This window comes from Xyrauchen texanus, chromosome 20 (assembly GCF_025860055.1).
Source record: "Xyrauchen texanus isolate HMW12.3.18 chromosome 20, RBS_HiC_50CHRs, whole genome shotgun sequence".
Taxonomy (NCBI): domain Eukaryota; kingdom Metazoa; phylum Chordata; class Actinopteri; order Cypriniformes; family Catostomidae; genus Xyrauchen; species Xyrauchen texanus.
In genome coordinates, this window is record NC_068295.1 from 35,324,249 (window position 1) to 35,348,697 (window position 24,449).

At 38.2% G+C, this 24,449-nt stretch overlaps 1 pseudogene; it reads right to left on the bottom strand.

Annotated features, from left to right (window-relative positions):
• LOC127660587 (E3 ubiquitin-protein ligase parkin-like) overlaps positions 1-24,449 on the bottom strand; it is a 126,114-nt pseudogene that overhangs the window by 40,939 nt on the left and 60,726 nt on the right.

Genomic DNA, 24,449 nt, shown 5'->3' on the forward strand with positions numbered 1-24,449 from the left:
AAGGCTGAACCACTTAAAAGCGCAGAAGCCAGGAGAGAAAGAAGGATATGGAGAAAGTGAGCGAACACCTTATCTTCTCTCCTGATGGCAAAACCCTTTAGCGGGCATTACTTTCACATCTGCTTCCTGTGCAGAAAAAGCCCAGCTCATCAGTCCAAGCACAATGCCTACGCAGACTTTACCACTCGCTGACAGGATGTACTCTCTCTCAATGATCTACTTACCCTTCTAGATGAGTAAAACTCATGATACTATCCACAAGCTAGGACATGAACTACGTCTTACCAAAACCTTAGTAAAAGGGTTTTAGATTTAGACCATTCAGTATGTGAGACCTGTAAGGTTCATATATGCAACTCAGGTTTATACAATTCACTAAGGCTGATGTTTAAATTTAAGGTGCATCATAAATTCTCCATAACATCCAATTCCCCAGATCCAATGAGTAGTGAGGAGTGTGCCCCTTTTCATCACAGGACCGGGGCAGCATTTACCTGGTTGTCCCCCCTCTGATGACAGGTTTTTAACATGGTTTAAAATTGCAACTGAATTTGTAGATAAACCTTGATACATGTAATATAGGCCATAATATATATACGTAATCCGTATTGGTGCAAACCATCTTAATTGTTTTGTAAAAATATGCAAATTGGGACCTCTTAATAAAAAAACTTCCCTAATTTAACCATGTTACACATGTATGAAACATGTAAAGAAAAGGGCAGGGACAGGGGAAGGGGGAGGGAAATAAGAAAAAGTGCTAACTGCACCCAAACATGCTACAAAATATAAATCAGAATTAAAACCCAATTTCCTCTTTAATAACTTGCTGAAAAAGATAACAAAAAAGTGGCTTTTTTATACAGAGACTGGCCAGTGAATCAATACCCATATAAAAGTGTGGATAGTGTCTCCTCAGCAAAGAGACATGCTATATTTCACCGGCCATCCTCTCTCGCCAAGCCTCCAGTATGCCGTCCGGCGGTGATAAAGGGGCCTCCAAATCTAATTTTGAATGTCCTTCAACAGTATGAAGGACAACTGACCAGACAAAGGTGCTGAGCTGTTGCATTCAGCATGAAAATAACATAAAAAGTAAATGTTGTCTGATATGATAGTGTGTATGTAATAAACATAAAAGTCTAAATAATAATTCTGGACTCATGCTCTCCATTAAAGATAACAACAATCAAATGCGAGCTACTTCTTCAAATGGACTAAATTATGATTTAATATACTAGATTGTGCTCTAATGGACTAAATTATGATTTAATATACTAGATTGTGCTCTAATGGACTAAATTAGTATTCAATTGACTGCATTTACAGTATGATTCTTACTTCACTGTTACAGATAATTATGTCTTGCTGTTGCAACTGTCGTGAACGTTAAGGTGAGTTTAGTCTTATGTAGCCATCCTATGAATACAGGTGTGGCAGCGGGCGGCCGTCCGGAGAAAAGCGTAAGGGCACACCTGAGCTAAATTCATGTCTAACACCGTGTCTAATTTCAGTGAGTACGAGGAAGTGCATAAACAGGTAGCGAGAGACCCAGAGGGAGACAGGTCTTCACCACAAGCTCAGTGTTTGGCATTGTGTTGTATTGTGTATGTACAATAGTAAGATTGTACATGACACAAAAGCAATACAATACCTAACACTTGTGGTTAAGACCTGTTTCCTGTCCTCCTTCCTTGGGAAGTGTTACACTGGTGCCGAAACCCGGGAAACAGGTACTCGTACTCACTGAAATTAGAGACAGGTGTTTAGACATAATTTAGCTCAGGTGTAAGCGCCCTTACCACTTTTCTCTCCCGGACGGGCGCTTGACCACGCCCCCGCTGCCACAACAGGCATCAAGTTGGGTCCAGATAGCAGCTTATTCTATGCAAGGACAGCCCAGTTAGATAGGAAATGTTGTCTGAATGACATAAAGCACCCAACAACAGTTTGTTGAAATAGTTGATACCACAAACAACTGCTGTCCAACTTCACAGCAGTTGTTAAATTGTAAGCATCACCGAATCCCAAATAGTGGCAGTTAATCAGATTAGAACTGGTGATTTTATCATCAGTCACATGTCACTGCTATGATTGGCTATCATCATGCAGCCCCTCAAATTCAGCAACCTCAATCAGATGAACAGGCCTCTCAACATTATACAACAAAATTTCAGGGTTTACACACAATGCACATCCAACACATTGCATCTGAATATATTAAACTGTTCATCTCAAGCACAACTGTTAGCACTCAGCACCATGAACTATCAAACAGTCATGACATTTGTAATATTAAATTGTGAAACGGTTGATTTTTTTAAAACTGCCACATCACTGTAGGTGCACTTCACAGGAAACACACCGGAACACTCAATGACATCTATCATCAAAGATCTCCTATGTTTACATACAGCAACAAGTAAAAATAGTGCAGATAGGCAAAATAACGTGTCTAATATGCATTTGTGCTCAAAGTAACAAGAGGCAGCAGCTAAATGAGAGAAAGAGTTGTAACTTGACACTGCGTCTTTAAAACGCGTCAAGATACATAGCAGCGGTCAAAGAGTCTGTGTAGTTCATGTTCATATACAAAATAGTTCATAATAGTCCAGATGGGTCCTTTTAGATACTATGTTAGGAATAATTAGCCACGGAAGTCCTCCTCTATTGACTCTGCGCACCAGTGGGCAGAGCCAAGGGTGTGATGACGCATGTTGTGGGAAGTGTAAATACAAATGAGCAATGTTTCATGATGTCACAAACTCACAGATTTCAAAATGAGATGTTTCAGAAAGGTAGCAACTATAAATGCTCTTTTTAGGCTGGGGAGGAAGTTTTGAGTTCTGAAATTTGCGGTATGTTTTTATAGTACAGTTACCTCATATATATCTAAATATCAAGGAAAATTTGATCCTCCATTTCATGACCCCTTTAAGCATTTACTGAATTTAATGATATTATCACAATGTTATTCAGCTTTCTGAAGAATGGTCAGAAATCATGATTATTTTCAACAATATATATTGTGAAAAGTGCTATACAAATACATATGAATCAAAATGTTTATCTTCAAATAAATACATCTAACATTACTCTAAAGCTATATCCAAACCAGGAAACACAAAAAAAATTCCAGCAACAAGCAATTTTTCTGTTCTCACTGAATATGACGTGACGGGGATCTCCTATACTTAAATGGCAAATAAAAACATAAATAAGGGGGAACAGTCTGTTTACTGAATGAAAATCCTTTTCTCACTCAAGCTGCGTATGGACATTCGTTTTCTAAGACAACCCGTGAAAAAATAAAATACACAATCACACTCATACATAGGGCAAAGTTACTCTATTAATCGCATCATAACTCAGTCTATTACAGTTGACAGATTGTCCTGTCGCTCGTCGCTTGTCACTGTCGCGGCTGATTAGGACAAAAACTCTGCTAAAAATGGTAAAGATACCTTATATGGTGTGTCACGTCACATCTGATTAGGACAATGTAACAGTGGGAAGAAAAAGATATGCTGTAATGGAAATGACTTAGTGGCTTAATGGGACTTAATGGAAACCCCCCCCACTATCTGTCCTTCACAGTATAAATGGATCTTTATTTGAGAACAAGTAGGGTTGCCTTTATATTTTAGAAAGGGGGTCCCTGGCAAGAGAATCATCATATTAAGGAGTCTTTTGCATTAAAAAGGTTGAAAACCCATGGAATAGCTTACTTACCTGGCAAAGAGGGGGCCCACCCATACATATTTTGTCCTGGGCCCTGTGAATTTTAGCGATGATCATGTTTGAACCAATGTTTCCAATTAGTCTTGAGCATAACCTCTAACCACTAGGCCACGGTTTCAACACTTAATGCATTGTTTATCACTCTTTCCTATTTCTTTTCCATTCTTAACTATTGTTTCAGTCAACCTCTCAGCACTCCATAGTACAATCTCTCTCTCTAGTCATTGTGAGAGGGGGTTGTGTTCTCTGTAGTGCTGAGGTAAAGTGTAAGAACAGCCCACACATATACCTCCACACCTTCTCAATTCCTCTGACAGTCTGCCTCCAAAACAGATTGCACCTCAATCTGGCCTCTGATAGAGGAAGTTAATCTGTTTTGTCTTTTTTTCCTTCCCTTGCTCAAATTTCCAACCCTCTAATTATCTTCTAATTATCTCTTTGATTAAGGAGAGTGTGTGTTGCTGTGTGTGTGACAGTGACTGTGATGAGGATTAATGGAGCAGTAGTTCCAGTGTACTGATGACACATTAGCCTCTTTTCCACCATCGGGCTGAACTGTTCTTGTTGCAAAACCGTTCTATAATGTGCAAATCCGGGCCAGCCGTAACGGTTACGGATTTATTTTCCACTGTGGTGCTGAAAACAGACTTCGAATGTACACAAGAAATAAGTCAGTCATTACCTTGGTAACGCAAGAGTTTAAGGACTACATGAGAAGTGTGTTTACTTTGCCCAAATAGTGCACTTGGCCAGCTACAGAGAAACAAAATGAGTAAACTTGGCAACTGACAATTGAACAATCGTGAGTCGCAACGTCACTACAAGCATTCCACCAGCATAGTTGATTCCGGACCGAGAACGGTTTCTAATCGTGCGGTGCCGAATCATGCCCAGGTGGAAGAGCTACTGTAACCAGTCCTCACCGTGCTCAGAACCGTTCGGCCTGATGGTGGAAAAGAGACTACTGATGGCATGTGGTAAGTTATGCATGGATTGACGAATATAGCATGAGCCTCCACATGCGGAGTCTCCGCGGTGTTATGCACAGCGAGCCATGCGATAAGATGCGCGGATTGACTGTCAGAAGCGGAGGCAAATGAGACCACCCAGATTGAGGTGAGTAACTGCGCCACCAGGAGGACCTACTAAGTAGTGGGAATTGAGCATTCCAAATTGGGAGAAAAGGTGAGAAATGTAAAAAATGGAGGGATGTGTTGAAATTATTTTTTGTGGTAGTCAACATTATGCCACAAATGCTGTCGACTGAGCTCAACTTGTATTGAACCAGAAATATTTCTTTAATTCCAACTAATAGTAATCACAACAACAACAAACAATCAAAAGTATCGCATTGTGATTCTAAAAGTATCAGGGTTTTATTTACGCTAAAGTAGGCCTTGCTTTAGAGTCCAGCCACTTAATAATCAAACCTATTCAACATAAGCCTTAAAATGAGGCTTTCAAAATCCATCTGCGCTCGATTCAGCATGTCACAAGCAGCACATTAGCGGTAGCATTTCTGCATAATGTGTTGGATTTCAGTGAGTCCTTTACATTAGAGTATCAGGTTTTTAGTGTCAGCCACAGACTCCATATCAACACCTCTAGTATTAGCTGGCCCATAATAACCTGCTGTCAGCTAGTCAGCTTTGGTTTGGCAGTAATTGGGCCCTGAGTTGGTGTTTAAGAGACTGTACTAAAAAAAAAACTATTGTCACTTCTCCGCAATTAATGTTAAAATAGTTTCCATTGTGTCCTAATAAGGTCCTTAGAAGATCAACAATCTCAAAATATCCTCGATAAAGTGTAAAGTGTAACAGTGCAGATTGGGATGAAGCTATTTCTAAATGAATGTTTCTTTCTCATGGCTCTATTTTAACCCTACCTGTCTTGCATAAATGCAATGTCATGCTGTTGGGAGCTAGAGAGTTCCTATCGACATATTATCATTAATCTCATGTTTCTTGAAGCCTGCTGTCAATTGTTCTGGCCTGGTCTTATCTGGCCTGGTATAAATGTCATTGCATTAGATAACAAAATATCAAACCAAATCAAACAAAATGATTCTAGAAACTTTTCTGCAGCCTGATCTAATGAAAATGATGTGATTGTGGTGATATTTTTGCAGAGTGACATTACATGGTTCATCGAAGGCTGAGGAAAGCACATCTCCCAACCCCCATCCTCACTACATTCTATAGAGGGACTATTGAGAGCATCCTGAGCAGCTGCATCACTGCCTGGTTTGGGACTTGCACCGTTTCGGAACGCAAAGCCCTGCAGAGGATAGTGAGGACAGCTGAGAAGATCATTGGGGTCTCTCTTCCCTCCATCAAAGACATTTACAAAAAACACTGTATCCGCAAAGCAACCAGCATTGTGGACGACCCCACACACCCCTCTCACAAACTCTTTACCCTCCTCCCGTCTGGCAAGAGGTACCGAAGCATTCGGGCCCTCACGGCCAGACTGTGAAACAGCTTCTTCCCCCAAGCCATCAGACTCCTCAGTACTCAGAGACTGGTTTGACACACACGTGTCCTGAGTTGCACTTTAATTACTGTCACTTTATAACTGTCTGCTACCTCAATAACTGCATAGAACATTATCTCATAGTATGTTATGTTTACATTTTTAGAAACTGTCATCTTTTTGCACTACTGAGTACTGGTCGGCGCTGCACTGTGTCTATTGTCCTGTTCATTGTCAGTAATTTGTTGTACTGTCCTGTACTTTTTGCACATGTTTGCACGTGCACTTTATATAGGTATATATAGGTAGTTTATATAGGTATTTTATTTCGCTGTGTTGTCTCATGTGGTCCTGTGTTGGTCCTTTGTTGTTTTTATGTAGCACCATGGTCCTGGAGGAACGTTGTCTCGTTTTGCTGTGTACTGTACTAACTGTATATGGTTGAAACGACAATAAAAACCACTTGACTTGACATGTATTGCGGGTGTTTCAAGGTGAAATATCCAATCTGTGGCACTAAGAGCAAGTCAAATTTTCTCCCAAACAGATGAGGTTTTTAAGGTTAAAGCTATACTGAGTTTTGAATCAATAAAACCTTATTCCCTACCCTACACTTTAAACCTAAATCTAACCGATAGTGTCAAAAATGTAAATGTCATTTTGTTGTATTCCGATGACACAGTCAGTTCAGTTGGTGACTCTTGTGCTATTTAGGACCCGTATCCCGATAATTAGCATTTCACGTGCAAACAATTAAGCTACCATGCAACTTGATTGCTATCAAATAAGCTTGTAAATGTAGTTTGCTATGTAAACATTAAATGTACAGTGCATTCAGAAAGTATTCAGACCCCTTCATTATTTTCAAAATGTTTTATGTTTCAGCCTTATGCTAAATACTTTAAATGTTCGAATGTTAACATTCCAACAGGACAATGACCCTAAGCACACAGCTATGACATGCAAGAGTGGCTTGAATGAAACCTCTTCAAAGATACTTACAGAAAAAATGCATAATAAATTCTGTTTCAGTTTGCACAGTTAAACCAGCCTCATTTACTAACCTGCAAACTCATCAACGTCACTTTCAATCTTGTAAAAGTACAAAAACCTTTGTGTGTATATGTCATGTGCGAGGAGCTCTAAAATACCCATCCTATGTTGGGCAAATTCCAATTGAATATGATCATCCTTATGCCTACTTACTACCAAAGACAGAACGCTTGATGTGGGTTCACTGAAGGCCCTTCCCAAAGTGCCTTTCAAGGACACAAAAATTCAGTTAAGAAAATGCCCATTGTGATGCCTTGCGACCTGCTTCAGTAATTGTTATATCACCCCCTTGTGGTCTCCCAACACTATTACGCCATTCAAAACATTCAAAAGAAGGTCAACTGGGTAAATTAGAAAGCATGCAAATTAGGTTTCTCATTTAAATGTTGGCTTATGTAAATATTGATGTTTCAAAAATATAATAATAGTATTGATAAAATAACGTGGCAATTAATAATTGCTATATCGATATTTTATGACAAACCTACAATCTAACTAGCTAACACAGATAAGGTTTTGTCAAAATTGTGAGAATAATTTGTACCATTCTTAGAGGAATCCGTAAGAATGGGTTGAAAATTAAAAATAATCCAGTAGCGTTTTGTTAAAAAACGTGTACATTTTTTTTACTTTTCTTTGTGAAATTTCTTTAAAAGTATGCCACTTAGTTTCATATTTTGGTATCTTGCAATGAAATTCATAAATTTTTTAAGTGAGGCTAAAGGTTCCGGACATTTTTGGGGGCTACTGTATATGTAAACACGTGTTTGCTCACCATGAGCTGGATGACAAGCTGCTAGTCAGCGAGTCTGGGTATTGTATAAAAAGCCTGCTTCCCTTTCACTCATCATTCACTGGCATGGATTTCAGGGAAGTCTAAGTGATTTTTTGTATTCTATTATTCAACAGTTGGGTTTGCCCCTGCTTACTTTCTCACATTATACATAAAACACAAAGAACAAGCGCTCAGCGCCACAGAGGCCAGACTTTGAGCTTCACGAGTTCAAAGACAGTCGACCTATAGAGCAATGTGGGTGTGCATGACTTTTGAAAACCCACTCTGGAGCACTGTAGCTCATTTGTCTAAAGGCAGAAACTGTCAACTTTGCCACCAGCAGACACCCGAGCACTGCTGCACTTCTATTGGTTGTTTGCATCAAAGCCCTACCATAGCATCGCAGAGCAGTACAGTATATACGACAGTGAATGTTCAAATTGAAGTTGATTTTTTATTTACAAGACTGATATCCATATCAAGAGAGAATGAGAGATGTGAAATGTGCTGTTGATAGCTTTCACCTCTCACTTTCCTTGTCTTCCTGATTCTCTTTCAATGACGTGCTCCATCCAAAATGTGATACTTTCATTGTTTATTTTACTTTCACTACATTGCTGTCTTTCTAAGAAGATAAATGAATCTTTCCAGAAAATCTTCTGGAACACCATGAGTAGTAGAGGCCTTTACAGAGACATACAGAAATTACAGAAAGCTGATAAAAATCCCAATAGCCCTATTAATTTACACCAGAACACGCCATCCCTACAGGAATACTAATGTACCATTCACAAATTTCCAGTATTATCCATCTAAACCAGATAGCAGTCTACCGTGGATTACGTGTGTACCAAAGACATTGATCCTTGTATGAATACTAATAAAGGCCAGGAGCGGGATTTATATGATAATCTCTAAGCTCAATGCACCTCCCTGCAGAAGCATTAATAGTTCTCCCAAAAATGAAAATTCTGTCATTATTTACTCATCGTCATGTCATTCCAAACAGTGTCAGAAATTAACTTTTACATTATGGGGCAACATTTGCCCCTGGATAGGTTGTGCAAAATTCTGAATTTCAGGATTAACTCATTCATCAATTCATACATTTTATTATAATTGGCCACACCCAACAGGAAGTTGAATTGGTGTTTGAATGATAGGAAGTGTAATTTACTGATTTTCAATTCAAATAAATTAAACTCAGTCACACTACACAATTTAATTAGTCCAAGACACATTTTGTGACAAATAATTATGTTATTATTTTTTACCAAGTATGCCTATTTATTCCCTAATAGCTAGAAAAAAAAATTAACTTAAAAGATTAAACTTTCTCTAAAATAATAATAAATAAAATAAATTAACACAGCTATCAATACAGTATATATATATATATATATATTTTTTTTTTTTTTTTTTTTTTTTTATTATTATATATTTTTTGCTGTACAGCACGAGAAATGGTCCACCAAATTGTTTTCAGATAACTTCATAAAATTAGATTCATAGTTTGAATCTTTTGATTGTTTAATTTATTGAGCAAATTAGAGCATTCCTGGAAATAAAAGTGTTCTTCCACATTGGTCCATGAAATAAAAATGTATTAAATATAGAGAAATAAATTAAACACACATTTCTATAAGTGGCATTTTAAACATTGTTATATTAACATAAAAAGTGATGTGTTTGTAAACTTAATTAAGTTAGAAATTAAGTTTGCATTACTTATTTTGTTTGAATTTCTCTACTTCATTTTAAGTAAATTACTATGACTTTTAGACATTAGATGAACATATTACATATTAATTTGACATATTTAACAATTAAATAATAAAATTAAGTAACTTTAAGAAGATTTCTTAAACTCTCATGGCGGGGTGATCAAGAGAAAGACACAGTGGGTGTGGCATCAAGCCTCAGAGAGGCATTTATTGGAAATAATAATAAAAAACATAAAAATGTCCAAAAAGGATGGTAATAAAGTATCCAAGGAGGAATAGTGTTCATAATAGAGGGGGAATCTGGCATCCTCATGGTGAAATGGGGCTCCGTGAAAGGGCAGGGTAGTGTCCATAGAATGGCCAAAAAAATCTTTCAATAATTTTTTTTATTTTAGCATTGTTTACTTGATCTAAGAACATTTATTTACAGTGTATTGTTTCTGGAAATACCCAATTTACTATGCATATGATAATTTATTGACATTTTTCATGTTATACTGAAAAATCAAATGTATTATTAAAAACTAAACTTAAAAACCTATTTCTTAAAATGTCATTAAATTTGAATTCTTCTTATTTAAATTCAAATTTGAATTGCAATTTTATATCCTTTTTGCTACCTCCATTAAAATTATATCCAAATTCAGGTATTTAATTGGAATTGTATTGGCATTCTTCATTCAATTCTGAATGGTGTACAACCCAGCCCTGGATTTGATTTTGGTGGAATATTTTTTACTTTATAGCGTTTTCTTTCCCCCCTTAACATTCAAATCAATCTCCGTCTCATCAGTTTAAGTAAAATACTTGATTAATAATGTATTTAATACATTTGTATATCTTACCCTAAGAATTCAATCAAGCTCAATTCATATTTTATGTAGTTTTATGTATAACCAGGACTATAATAAAATATACCTAACCCTAACCCTAACTGTATCAGAAGTTACAAATAAAAATAAAAAAAACTAAAGAATTCATTGCAAGTGCATTTTTTTCTCTCCCATATGTTTGCCCCAACCCCCCTAATTTCTGACAGTGATTCCAAACTCATATGCTTTTATTTTTTCCATGCAATGCAAAAGTAAAAATGTTTTATGAAAATGTGTGCAACTCTTTCTGAATGACCACAGCTGTCAAGGCCCAAAAACAACCAGAAAAGCACCATAAAGTATTAACTAGCACCTAAATATTTAATAAGTTGTAAAGTATTAAGTGTGTGTGAATACCCCTAAAGGATAATCAGTCATTCACAAACCTCTATTAGTACAAGCTTAAGTGATCCAAGCAGAGTGGCAAAAAAGTTTGAGTTGAATTTATTTCAGAATTGGCTCTCTGATTGGTGTTAGAAGTGGCTACAGGCCGTTAGAGGTATTCTAGGATATTTTTCTTTGCTAATAAAATGTCAAGGTTGCCTCCAATAGGTGTTGAAGCAATTCCACCTTATCTAGCATTGCACCAGCCTTTGGGACAGCTGAGCCCAGTTAACATGCAACTGCACACATATCACTGTCTGATAAGTGTGCCCAAACAGAGACATGCAGCACACCATCCCACAGTTACTGAAATTGGAAATCGGTGCATGTGGGTGTGTGTTGGGTGATATAGGGCTGGGTGATATGAGGAACAATCATAATATATTCTTGATGATTTTGATTCAGACATAAAATTAAGCAACAATGTTTATATCAACATTATTTCAATTTTTATTTTGGTCATTGTGTTTTCTCTGCAGGAGCAGACAGTGTGAGAGTCAAAGAGGCATGAGAGAGAATAAGAGAGGAAGAGAAAACAGAGATGAGAGAGAAGGGAAGTATGGTACAAGAGGTAAAAAAAGAAAGAAAAAGGTATTCTTCCATTGAATAAAGTGCAGCGTTAAAAATAGGCTGCTTGCTTGGCAATCACTTAATTGCTAGATTCACACCTTTATAATAGTGATATTTTGTTCGTGATCGAACAAAGACGATCGTGATCGTCTTTTTGAACAAATCTTTTTAAGTGAACGAATCATTCTTGTTCACCTCTATGCATTTTTCTCTGTCTTGGTAAAAATTAAGCACAGCGTTTGACAAAATATAGGAAAAATATGACCTGCCATTTGTGGTGAATACAGTTATGGTCTTTAAGCTCTATTTTTAAACCCACTAAATGAATACAACTCTTCACTGAATCATTCGATCATCTCGTTCATGAATGAACTGAAAGTACTGGTAAACTCCTTCACGAACTAAATGAATGACTCGTCTCGTTCATGAATGAGGATCTGCTGACTGGCTGAACGAGAGGAGGAGGCTTGTCCTTCATTCAGTTTGTCGATCTCGCTTATCAAGAAAAGGGGCTGGATGAATTAAGCATAAAAGTGAGTGTTTACCACACATTACAATGACATACGTACAGTATTTTTGTCTTTTTTTTGTGTATAGCTTGATAAAAATTCAACTGTTCAGCAGTTGCACAAGATTTTTAATAAACGGAATCAAAAGACTCGAGTCAATGAGATTAAACAAAATCGCCACCACTACATTACATCAGATTTGTACATAGAACAGACTAAACACCGATGGTTCTTGAGTGTCATGCGACTGATCGTGATGTGATCGCCTCCATCATCATTGGCCTGAGACATGACTCCTTGCTGCCCCTTCATGATGACGGCACTTGTTATGACAGAGTGGAAGATAAGTGAAAAACAACTTACATTTAGAAAGGACAAAACTCTTGTACGATTGCATAAGACTTGGTATACAATGCGTGCATCATTTGGACAACATTTATGATATTCTTTGGTGCTTTTTTGTCCTTTTGGGACACCACAAAATTTAGATGTAAATCAAAGCTGGGACATTCTGTCTAAGATCTACTTTTATGTTTCATAGTTGAATTTTCATGCTTTCTGAACTATTCCCTTAAACGTAATGAAGCAGGTACACTAACAGAAGAGAAAAGATATCAAATCCTTATTTTCCACACAGGAAGCCGTCCGCTGTTTGCACCCTACACCTATGTTACTTAAAGGCAAGCTTTCCTCCAATGAAGGTGTGCGACTAAATATTAAGTGGAGATTTTTTGCTTTTGAGGTCAGCCTTTAATGTGATGTTATGTTAAAGCTCATTTCAAAAGAAGGTTATGGGTGCACTGGCTTCTGCTGGATTTTCTGGGCAAAAGCATCTTGAGCTTGCGATTCAGTTTATCGGAGGCTGCTGATTATGTCTTCACATTTTGCAAATGTGTCTGCCGCGCTCGCTCTTTCATCCATGCCTTTTGGACAAGCGTGCTATCGCTGGACTGTTGAAAGTTGTTTAAAAGTGGAAATGGCATTTGAAGCTGATGTCTGACCTTTATACACAATCTCCAGTCTGCAGACACACACAGTGATAGATGGCCCCAAAGACATGCTGTCACAACAGCAACACAACTACAGACACGCACACACACACACACACACACACACACACACACACACACACACACACACACACAACCCCTAAATTCATATATATACAGTATACATTTGATTAGTGAAAACAATTATTTGACTACAAATAGTGCTAAGAAGTATCTTTTTGTTTATTTTAAGGTTTAAGCTGCTTTTTGAATCCAGTATTTTCAATGTGAAGTAAGACTTTTGAACACCCGTATGTTGCTTGCCAAAACTATATCTAACTAAATCATCAGAATGTTACTTCTGAATTGTCGTCAATAGAGAACCATGCTTTTTACCCACAGGCTGTTGTAGTTACAGCATCTACCAGCAGGGGCAATCTGCCAATGCAAAGTAGCCAAACCCTGATCTGTACCATGCCCTCAACATCATACTCTTCCTGTCCAGTTTAACTGTCTTCTCCCTCTACAACCAAAGCTAAACTGTAGGTACTGTAGAAAATGTAAGAACAGAAAAGATGAAAGACAAAAAAAATATCAGTGACAGAGAAAAGGAAAGGAAGAGAATGGCAGCAGGACAAATGAAGGATTGCAAGGGCAAGACAGAGGTAGATATAGAGATATACAGGGAGCGTGAGAGATTGCTAGCGTGTCCTGGCTGATAAGGGGGCAATGGTTCTCCCCAGAGCCCCATTACCAGGTGGCATTAACGGATGTGGAGGGCCATCAGGGCACGACGAGGGCCCAGACTGAGACAAACTGTGTTCAGCTATTTGTGTGTGAGGGAAGGAGAACAATTTGATAGTTTCTCATCTTCACTGCAGCCACCAATACACCACCATCAATCACTGACAAACACTGCCAGTGTGTAAAACACACACATACACATGGACTGAAATGCACGTTCTAAAACACCAATACACACACACTAGTGCTTGCACAAGTTCTCATTTTTACTAGTGGACTAGTCACTCAGAAAAGTAGTCAACTAGGCTAGGGATTTTCAAACTGGGGTCGCAAGGGGGAGCACAGGGAATTTGAGAGAAAAAAATAAGATTTTATAATGTCTTTTTTATAGAGGTGTCAAAGTTAATGAATTGTCTTGTTTAACATATTCATTTTTTAAAGTTGATAAAGACCCCATGAAATGAAAATGAAAGTTTTGCTGCTTTTAGTCCATAGCTATCTGCTTTAGGTCATGTACTGTAGATGCTAGTGTACTTCTAAATAGGGATATACCTTATTCGGAAAGGCACAATTAATGACATTAAAACAAATAATGGATTCATCCAAAAATATAAAAACAATTTGAATGAAGAGGCACAAGGATAAAGCGTCATTTTAAATAAACATAGAAAACATTACTAAGAATGTATGAATCTGTGCAGCCAATATTTCTAAAGTGTAAACCTTATGAATGAAAATTAGCATGTTGTGATTTAAAATCAGATGGGTGCAGTCTCGACACTGCTTGCAGTCTCTGTTAATTTTGCGCTTCTGGAGCTTGTCAAGTGTACTATTAAGATACAACATCATATACACTTTTCAATTATTGATATGTCTATATTAATGTATCACACGATTCACACATGATTCCCATGTATTTATAGACTAAATCTGAGCGCAATGTTAAATTCCTGACCAGAAGCGATAATTTCACGTCGGAGCCCATATATCCATCTTTTAAAGTTGACCACATTTATGTCCACATCAGCAATTAATGAAATTATCTGGTTAAGACTTTATCCAAAAAACAGTTAAAATCTCCATAAATGTTTAAATGCTCCATAGAATATTCATCTATTAGGAATATTCCTCCTTATGTAAAATGAAGAAACTGAAACATGCTATGTCATGCTATGTCTTTAAACTGTGCTATCTCTGGTAAGACACTATATAAATGTACCATTATTTTATTATTAGTATCATTATTTAACAAAATAATGGTGTATTATCGTCAAAATTCCTGATAGATTTACGGGACTTTCATCTGTTTGTAGGCTATATTGGTTTTATTTTAATTTATTTTAATGTTTGAATTCTATTTATTATTCTCTGTAAAATGTGTGCTAGATATTTCGCATTTAGCTCGACACCTCCTGCCTTCAGAATAATGTAGTTATACATATAAATGAAAAATATGTTTCATACGGATATCAATATCTGAAATACCAGGAGAAACCACAGTAACAACATATTCCACAGATAATGTAGCCTAAACATTCAGCTTCATCTGGTAAGAAATAAATTATAATAAAATCATGTTTTTTTAAATACTAGTTGTAAATGAATAATAATAATAATTATTATTATTATTATTATTAGGCTAATATTATGAAAAGGCATAGACAAGGTATATTTTATTAATAGAAACTACAAATGTAAGAGTAACATTTAAAAATGGGCATTTCATTTAGTTTTGATGCACTTCTTGTTTAAGCCCCTCCCACACCCGGTTCTATCCGAATACAGAGACAGATACAGATAATTTTGTCATACAAAACAAAGACAGATACAAACACAAGTAATGGCTTCGCTGCACACCCCTACTTCTAAATGATGAAAAACAAAATAATGTTTTCAACTGTTCAGAGCATCTGTCTGTGTTCTAACTGGCACAGATGTCTTCGGCAGGGCACTTCGAAGGGAGCACAGTCCATGTTATAGGGTCATTCCAAACGGAATTTCTAATAAGAATCACAAAAAAAAAAGTCTTTTTTTTTTCTTTTTTTTTCTTTCGTCACACCCTTTTGTTCATGAGTATATCAGGGCCTTAAGGAAAAATTTGCAGCAGAGGGGCTTCTGGGAGTATGAGGCAGGTGGGGATTTAGCTTAGATAAGTTGCTTATTCAAAACCTTTCAGAAAACTCAACTGTCCTTGAAGACCCTTGTTATTTCAGCATAGCTCACAAAGAAACAGCCTCCTCAAATCTCACAACAATTTTCTCTTCATTTCTCAAGAACATCTCCTTCACTCTAAAACCCAGTCTCACGTGACTGTAAGTCACCCTAGTAACACCGAGTTCCACCTCTCTGACCCCTCTTCTGCCTCTATTGTGAGAGACTGCCTGCGTCCTTGTCAATGCCCTTTTAAACAAACGGAGGAGATTTCTGAGGAGGAAGAAGAGAGCTGCGGAGGATGGTGGAAAAACAAATCCCTTCTCAGGAAGGTAATTGCGGCACTATTTCAATCAGCCCTTGATTTGAATGGTGGTTGTTTGTGATTGGGCACCATTGTGTGGTTTCTCCAGACACTCGGCCGCCCCGACCCTCTGCATGCGAACAGCAGGTAGAAGCACTGCCACAGGACCGCCCTGCTAATAGCCGACCTTCATTGGAAACATTTTTAGTATTCTCTCTTTGAAAATAATGTCTGCTGTTGATTGAAGAACTGCACACGAGGAGGCGGATGTAGGCTTGAGAGTACGGGATTTTTATTAACAATTGTTTACTTCTCCAATGTGTTGCACGCATGTCGTCATTTCTGACTAATGGATCAATCAGTCTCCAAAGTGGTCTGTCAACCTTGTTTTGTTTGCAAAGTTACTTTTCCTATCTGTTAATTCGTCAGCTGCTTTGTCTGTTGGCCCTTGTGTGACGTATTTTCCATATTTTCCAATATGGAAACTCCAGCGATACTGTGCGGAAATCCACAATACTGATTCTGCCAGAGGCAAGAAGGTGACATCACACAAACAAGGAGGTACTCAGGGATAAATTATATTTCAGGCATATATCCAGATGTGCAGTGTAGTCAAGTAAACTTTTGGCATGTTAAAGAGATGATTCAGGTGTCTGGATCACAATAGCGCAGTGGTGCTGTACAGTCCTGGCAGGTTGTCTCAGATCGTAGTAGTCTTCTGCATCCTCAGTATATAGGGCTCTGAACAAGCCGGCTAGATCAGATTTGTGCAAGAAAATTTAATTCAGCACAGATTTTGAACCGAAGAGATTTCACTGTGGTCAGAGCTACTTGCCCAATAAGTTAAAAAGAGAAACCAAGCTACCAACAAAATGTTTTGTTGTGCATTGCTTGTTGCATTCACGGTTTGTCCGGACGATAATGCAATATTTAGATTAACATGCAAGAGATTACTTTTATCGCTTGTCAATTTATTTTGCCATGCCTGGTTAAATCAGTTTGTGAAAGGATTAATGGAAAGGAGGAGTCGATATTTTATATTACTTACTAACCAAACTTAACGAAAAAGACAAACACACAAAGATGTCAGACAGCTGTCCATAAATCTCTCTCTCTGTCGCACTGCCGCCTTCGATCGGCCTTTATCCCTATTGAGGACTAACTAGCCTGATTAAGGGCCGAGTGTGCGGAATCACAACCCGGCCCCGCCCTGAGCCCTGCCACATTCCTCCCTAATTCTCTCAGTCCGGGGAGCCCCCTGCATGAAGTATACCCCCCCCCCGGCGAGGGGAGTGCCTTCCGCCCCGTCTACCTGCAGGTTATCACTGTCTGTCTGGATGAGGGAGGGGACAAGGGGAGGGAAAATGATGTGGCACCTACAGTGATAACAGCGATCATGTCAAATTAACAAAACATTTAAAAAAGAGAGGGAAAGGCCAAAACGGAGTGGCAGTGGGAGAGATAGGAGAGAGAGAGAGAGAGAGAGAGAGAAAAAAAACACTAACTTGCCGGTTCTCCGATACACCGCAGCTTGGTCCTCGGCCACTCCTCCACCCTCTAATGGACGACAGCCACACCTCCACTGGTGGATCGGAGGCAGTCCTCCGGCCCCTGGTGGACAGAATGGCCCGCCGCATTTTTGGTGGACGGTAGGGGTCTCCCCACCCCTGGCAGCGGTAACTGCTCCAGACAGTTGGTTGGGAGCCCCTCCTCCCCTCGTGGTTGGCGGCCATTCCTCCGCTTCCAGTCGGCCGGGCTCCTCCGTCCCCCGGCAGATGGCCGCGGCTGCTCTTTGGGGTGGATGGTAGTGGCAAGAACTCCACTATGGCGCATCCCTCCTCCTTACCAGATTTCGGCACCAGTGTAAAGGAGTTAAGGGAAAGGAGGTGGCGAGAACTGGCTTGACAACATAAATAATATCTTAATTATAAACTTAACCAAAAAGACAAACACACACACACACAGCTGTCCGTAAATCTCTCTCTCTATCGCACTGCCGTCTTCGGTCAGCCTTTATCCCTCTCAAGGGCTAATTAGCCTGATTGGAGCCAGGTGTGCGGAATCACGACCCGGCCCCTCCCTCCACCCTGCCTCAAAGTGTATTGTCTGTGAAAATGATGTATAATGAAATAACTGATTCTTTCTATCTTTTTTGAACATAATTGATGAGTTTAGACGCTCACATGTTGTCCGTGCAGGCGATGCAGAGCGTGTGTTGGGCATTATCAGGTCTATTATCAGGTCTAAGTATTATTATCACATGTGGGGTGGGCAGCACATTTCAGGTAGAACTCCTGCAAGAAGCACAAATTATATATAATCATGTCTTGCAAAGTCACCGCTAACAGTCTGAAACAACCCTACTGCGGTGCTTTTTATGGATTTCAAGCATGAGGATAGTGTTATTGGACCCAGCTGGGTTACACCTACCAATTTAATCTAACCAGAGGAAGGTTCTCTTTGTCTGCCATGCAGTACAGTAAATTAACTGAACTGATGGATGAAATACACATGAAATATAGTGTGTCTCTATTGAAAATGTTAATTTATGAAATGGATAGTTCAGATTCTTAATTCTGCTTAAAGCTGCATTCAAAGTCGTTTAATAATGCCAATTAACACACACCGGTGACCACAAGATTGAAGCACCAAGATAGTACATTAACCGTAAAACAGACTACAGTTAGGCTAATGAACTATAGTATTAATTATATTTAATAAATATATATATTTTTTATTTGGATTAATTCATTTGACTATTTTCTGAACATTAGAGGTTTTAATCATATTGCCATTGCCGGCATTTTTTTTAGAAACAATAAACCACGAGAGGGAATCAAAGAGCCTGTGACATTGGTATCAATCATTCAGACAATATTCAAACATTGAAAATATGTATTTAAAAAGATAATCCAGTGGACAAAAGTCTTTGACCTTGGTGCTTAGGACATTACCACCCAATGGAATTGCGTCAAATTGAAGTAGGTGTCTACCGTGACTTAGGCCTGTTGAGTAATATTGGAGTCGTGGACTAGTGGTGAGTGCATGTGCTTCAGACACTTTGGTGCTTACATTGGAGACATGGGTTTGAATCTGTCCTAAATCATGCCCTGATCCCATATTCCTATAAAGTGGCAAATTAATAAAAATAATATGATAAAATTGTTGCTGTCTCACCGCCATTCTGCCATCAAAGACTTGTGACTGACATGCTCCATGAATCCTGTTAGGCAGAAGGACGTCATCCCAGCAGCACGGTCCCTGCAGACACACCACAGAACATCAGAGGCACGGTAAACAGCAGGTATAATATATCAGTCACAGGAAGATGAAAAGAACTATGGTAATTGGAAGACAAGTAAAGGGCAGCAAAGAAATATTGTATAGTATGGTCAAAAGACAGAAGGACAGACTCAAAGAGAAATTGAACAAATGCCCAAGACCTTGAAATGCAATGCTAGCTCCTACAATTGATTACCCAAACAAATGCTTATGATCTCAAAAGAATAGTTCACCCAAATATGTCATTTTCCTGTGAAATGCAAAAGGATTTTTTTCTAAAAGTGATATTAACTGTCAAGCTCCTAAAAGGACCAAAAAGGCCCATTAAAATAGTGCATATGACTTGTGTGCTATATTTTAAGTGTTCTCAAGTCCTTTTTTTATGTTCCAAAGAACATCATGTGCACTTTAATGGAAGCATTGATATTTGACCTGTTTACTGACTGCTTTATACTTGGTCAGCTATCACAAATGTTATCTATAGATGCACCCCCTCCCGTCACCCAACATACATCCCAGTGGCCAGACAATAAATAACAACAGACACACATATAAACAGGCAGTTCAAAGAAAATACCCATTAGTATCTTTAATCTAATGCAATATATGGCTTGTATGTTAAGTGAGATAAATATACACTAAAATGTGAAGCAACTTGAAGTACTTTTATTACTAACAACCAAACATGTCAAAGGTAGCATTTCCATCTTTACTGTTGTTTTGAAATTAATATATAACATTTATATTAGATAAGAACCATTCAAAACAGTTGTTCCTGAATAATCAAACACTAGGGTGAAATATTAGTTTGTTTCATCAATTCTAAATTAGTTCAGTCTATTCCTCATGCAAAGTTAGTGTATGGTTTCAGACAACTTGGAGTTTCATAAAGATTCTTCAGAAATTCTTCTATTGTGTTCCACTGTGAAAATAACAGCATGCCAGATTGCTACAACAATATGGTGAGTAATTAATGACAGACTTAACATTTTTGTGTGAACTATTCCATTAAAACCCACTACCATCATCCATTTCTCATTCTCTACCTGCCACCTTCCCTCCATTGCACTCTCTTCCTCATCCTTCTGCCAGATGAAGACACTGTCTCCATCCATAATTGTTTTGGGACAACGTCCTCTCTCCGCCTGACACCGACCGGGCCTGATTAACATAAGCATTTAAACATTCTGACAGGGTCCTTAATAAGCAAGAGAAAAGGTTAAGACAATCATTACTCGCCCACAGGGGGAGCAGGAGGGGGCGAGAGGGAAGACGGAGGGATGAAACTGACGTGCCGTCGTGGAGGAACCTGGAGATTACACGAAGACACCAGCTTAGACACAGCAAGGAAAGGTCACACAGACTCCAGATGAGTCGGCTCAAAACAAACGCATGCGACACTGTGAATGTAAATGATTAATGAGGAAAACGGCTATGAATTATTCACCAACACACCTCCAGTATTGTTCACATCAGTCTCCCCAACCTCTCTTGATGCTTTTTTTTATCTCGATGGAGGAGAATCAACATCGCAGTCCCACAAAGTCTTAATTACATTATTGTTTAACAAACAGGGCTAAGTCTCCATGCCAGCTGTCAGGATTCTACTTCCTGTATCCTGCAGAGATACATCTGGTACATACAGACCTAATCAAAGCATCTGGTTGGTCGACTGCTCTCATGTTCCCCGTACTCAATTATAGACATTTTAAGTCAATGAACACACAGCAGAGACACACAACAAACATGGTAGTAATCGCAGTAACATCACATGTCTTTGTTACATGCACACTCTTACACTGATTATGCATTATAAGCCAACAACGTATAAGGTCATATAAATGCTTGAGGGAGGGTTTTTCAAACTACAGTTGTTCAAGCTGTAGAAATGCAGAGGTGACTGAAGAAATGTTAACAACGAGAGGGAATAAATCTGTGCATTTCTTGTAAATACCACCTTCTGCTACTTATACCAAAGATAGACATAAGCACAGTTAGAATAGCTAATAAAGTGGGAGAGCAATGTTTAGAACCGTACTATAACCTTATTGTAATGCAATATGTAGCACTTAAATATATATATTTTACACAGTAAGAGAAGCTAGACATGGATTAGAAAGGAAAGGAAATGTTTAATAACAGTTTAGCCTTACAATGTTACAGTAGAAGGTTACAATTTAGAAATAATAGTTACAAATTGGATAAATGAAATATGTATATGAAATCAGTATGCATACCACCTCAGTGAAATAGAATGGAGGTTAGAAAGAGTGAGAGAGGGCAGAGAGAGATATTTACATTTACATTTACGCATTTGGCAGACGCTTTTATCCAAAGCGACTTACAGTGTGCAATTATTACAGGGACAATTCCCCCGGAGCAACCTGGAGTTAAGTGCCTTGCTCAAGGACACAATGGTGGTGGCCATGGGGTTCGAACCAACGACCTTCTGATTAACAGCCCTGTGCTTTAGCCACTACGCCACCACCACTCCAGATATGCCATTTAGAGCTAGAGTCTAGGCCTGATGGCCTTTAACTCAGTCACCCAAGAGCAGAGCCCAGAGGGAAGAGTGAGAGGAAGAGGCAGAAAGAGCTCAGAGCACAAGTTACAATCCTGTTTTATTATTTCCTTGGCCATGTGACCACAAACAGACCTGATACATTTAAACTAACCAATCAGCAGAACACCTTTAACCCCCACTGTATTCAAGTTTTGACCATTTGAGTCCCAATACACAAACACCTCAGCCAGTAGGCTGACAGATCACTATCAGTTCTCTCTGGAATGCAAGATGACTGTTTTCACTAAGGAATAGGGGTTGTAACAATCCTACACGCTTAACATTATTTTCCTTATCGGGGTAAGTCATAAACAGTTTAAGCATAAACTGATCGACACGCATAAATATTTTCCCCATTATCCCAATTTTGCATTGCAAGTAAACACCTTTGTCGGCGTTCTTACAGCTTATCCAATGTGCTTAAATGTTTTGTGCAAAGCAGAGAATAACCCGATTATTTCAAACACTGGATTTTTGCATTGTCAGATTTTTTGAATAAGCTGATTTTTGGTCCAGTAGTTATCAGCGTATTTCTGTGCATGTAAACATGCTCACTGGTGAAAATATCTACCTGTTAAAATTTTCCATGTGGTGAGAGACATATTTATTACTTGTAACAAATGCCCTATTAATGATCCAATTATAAACAATAACTTATTCAAATGATAAGCAGACATACTGTATGAGAGAGATGTCCCCTAACTTTTAGAAATGACTACATTTGACTACCACACCTGGGGCCTGTTGCACCAGCTATAAGTATGTTACAACTTAGCCTAGTTGTGGCGTAAATGGGCACTAAGTCACAAACGCACAACTAAATATTTGAGCATTGCACCATTAAGTTTAGGTAGAACGTAACACTATGTATGAAGTAAATATTTATGGAAGCCTTCGACCAGGAGCAACGGCTGGGGAAAAAAAGCAGAATTATATTTTGTGACATCAATGAGCTCAAGTTTTGCATGACAGGCTTCAATCCTTACGACATAACATTATAATGTTGACATTTACACTTTTAAGATGCTCTTCTGCATAAAACCATTATAACTGTGCAGTTTTATCAGTTTCAACACATTCAAAATATATTTAGGATATATATGTAGTATATATATATATAACCATGTAACTAATTTGATTAAAAATGTTTATCGATTGACAGCCATAATATATAGTATATAAAGTATATAACTTTATAAGTATATAAAGTAATTATTATATACAAATTTCAGGAGATCAGCAGTTACAGAAATACTCATACCAGCCCATCTGGCACCAACAATCATGCTAGACCAATCACATTTTGTACCATTCTAATGGTGGTCAGATAATGGTATCTGTATGATTTTATGCACTGCATCGCATGGATGATTGTTGGTGCCAGACAGGCTGGTTTGAGTATTTCTGTAACAGCTGATCTCCTGGGATTGTCACACACTACAGTCTCTAGAATCTACTCTGAATGTTGCCCAAAATAAAAAAACATCCAGTGAGCCGCAGTTCTGTGGATGCCTAGCTGACGAGAGAGGTCAATAGAGAATGGTCAGACTGGTTCAAACTGACAAAGTCTACAGTAACTCAGATAATCGCTCTGTACAATTGTGGTGAGAAAGATATAATTTTTGAATGCTAATGAGATGTGCGTTGGCGGCACGAGGGGGACCTACACAATATTAGGCATGTGGTTTTAATGTTGTGGCTGATCTGTGTGTGTGTGTGTGTGTGTGTGTGTGTGTGTGTGTGTGTATATATGTATATATATATATCTTAATCTAGTAAGACCTTTGATATTAGGGCAAAAATCTTATTCTTGATGGTAGTTTTTGCATTGTTATTCTGTAAATATATCCAACAATCCTTAAATCAAGATCACTTTGATGTATCCTCTTTTAGAAACAACACTGCATAAGATGTTTAGGTTTTTCAGAGAATGTATTTTTAACATGTGTGTTTTGTCTTACTGTACTGACAGAGTTTTTATAGTCAAAACAAGTGAAAAAATCTACCAGTGCTGAAGAAGTAATCCAAAGTATTTTGAATACGTTACTGACTTTAAGTAATATGTTACAAATTACATTTCTGTAATCTGTAGTGGAATACATTTCAAAAGTAACCCTCCCAACCCTGATGGCACTTACATTTAAAGTACCTACGTTTAATTATGTATGTAGTTACACTGATGACCACCCTAAACCTACCCCAATCCTTACCGTGAACCCTAACCCTACCCCTTCTCCTAAACCTTCCCGTACCTCAACCACAGTAGCAGCAAATGGGAATCTTGTTTTGCAGAAAAATATGTAATTGCACAATAAG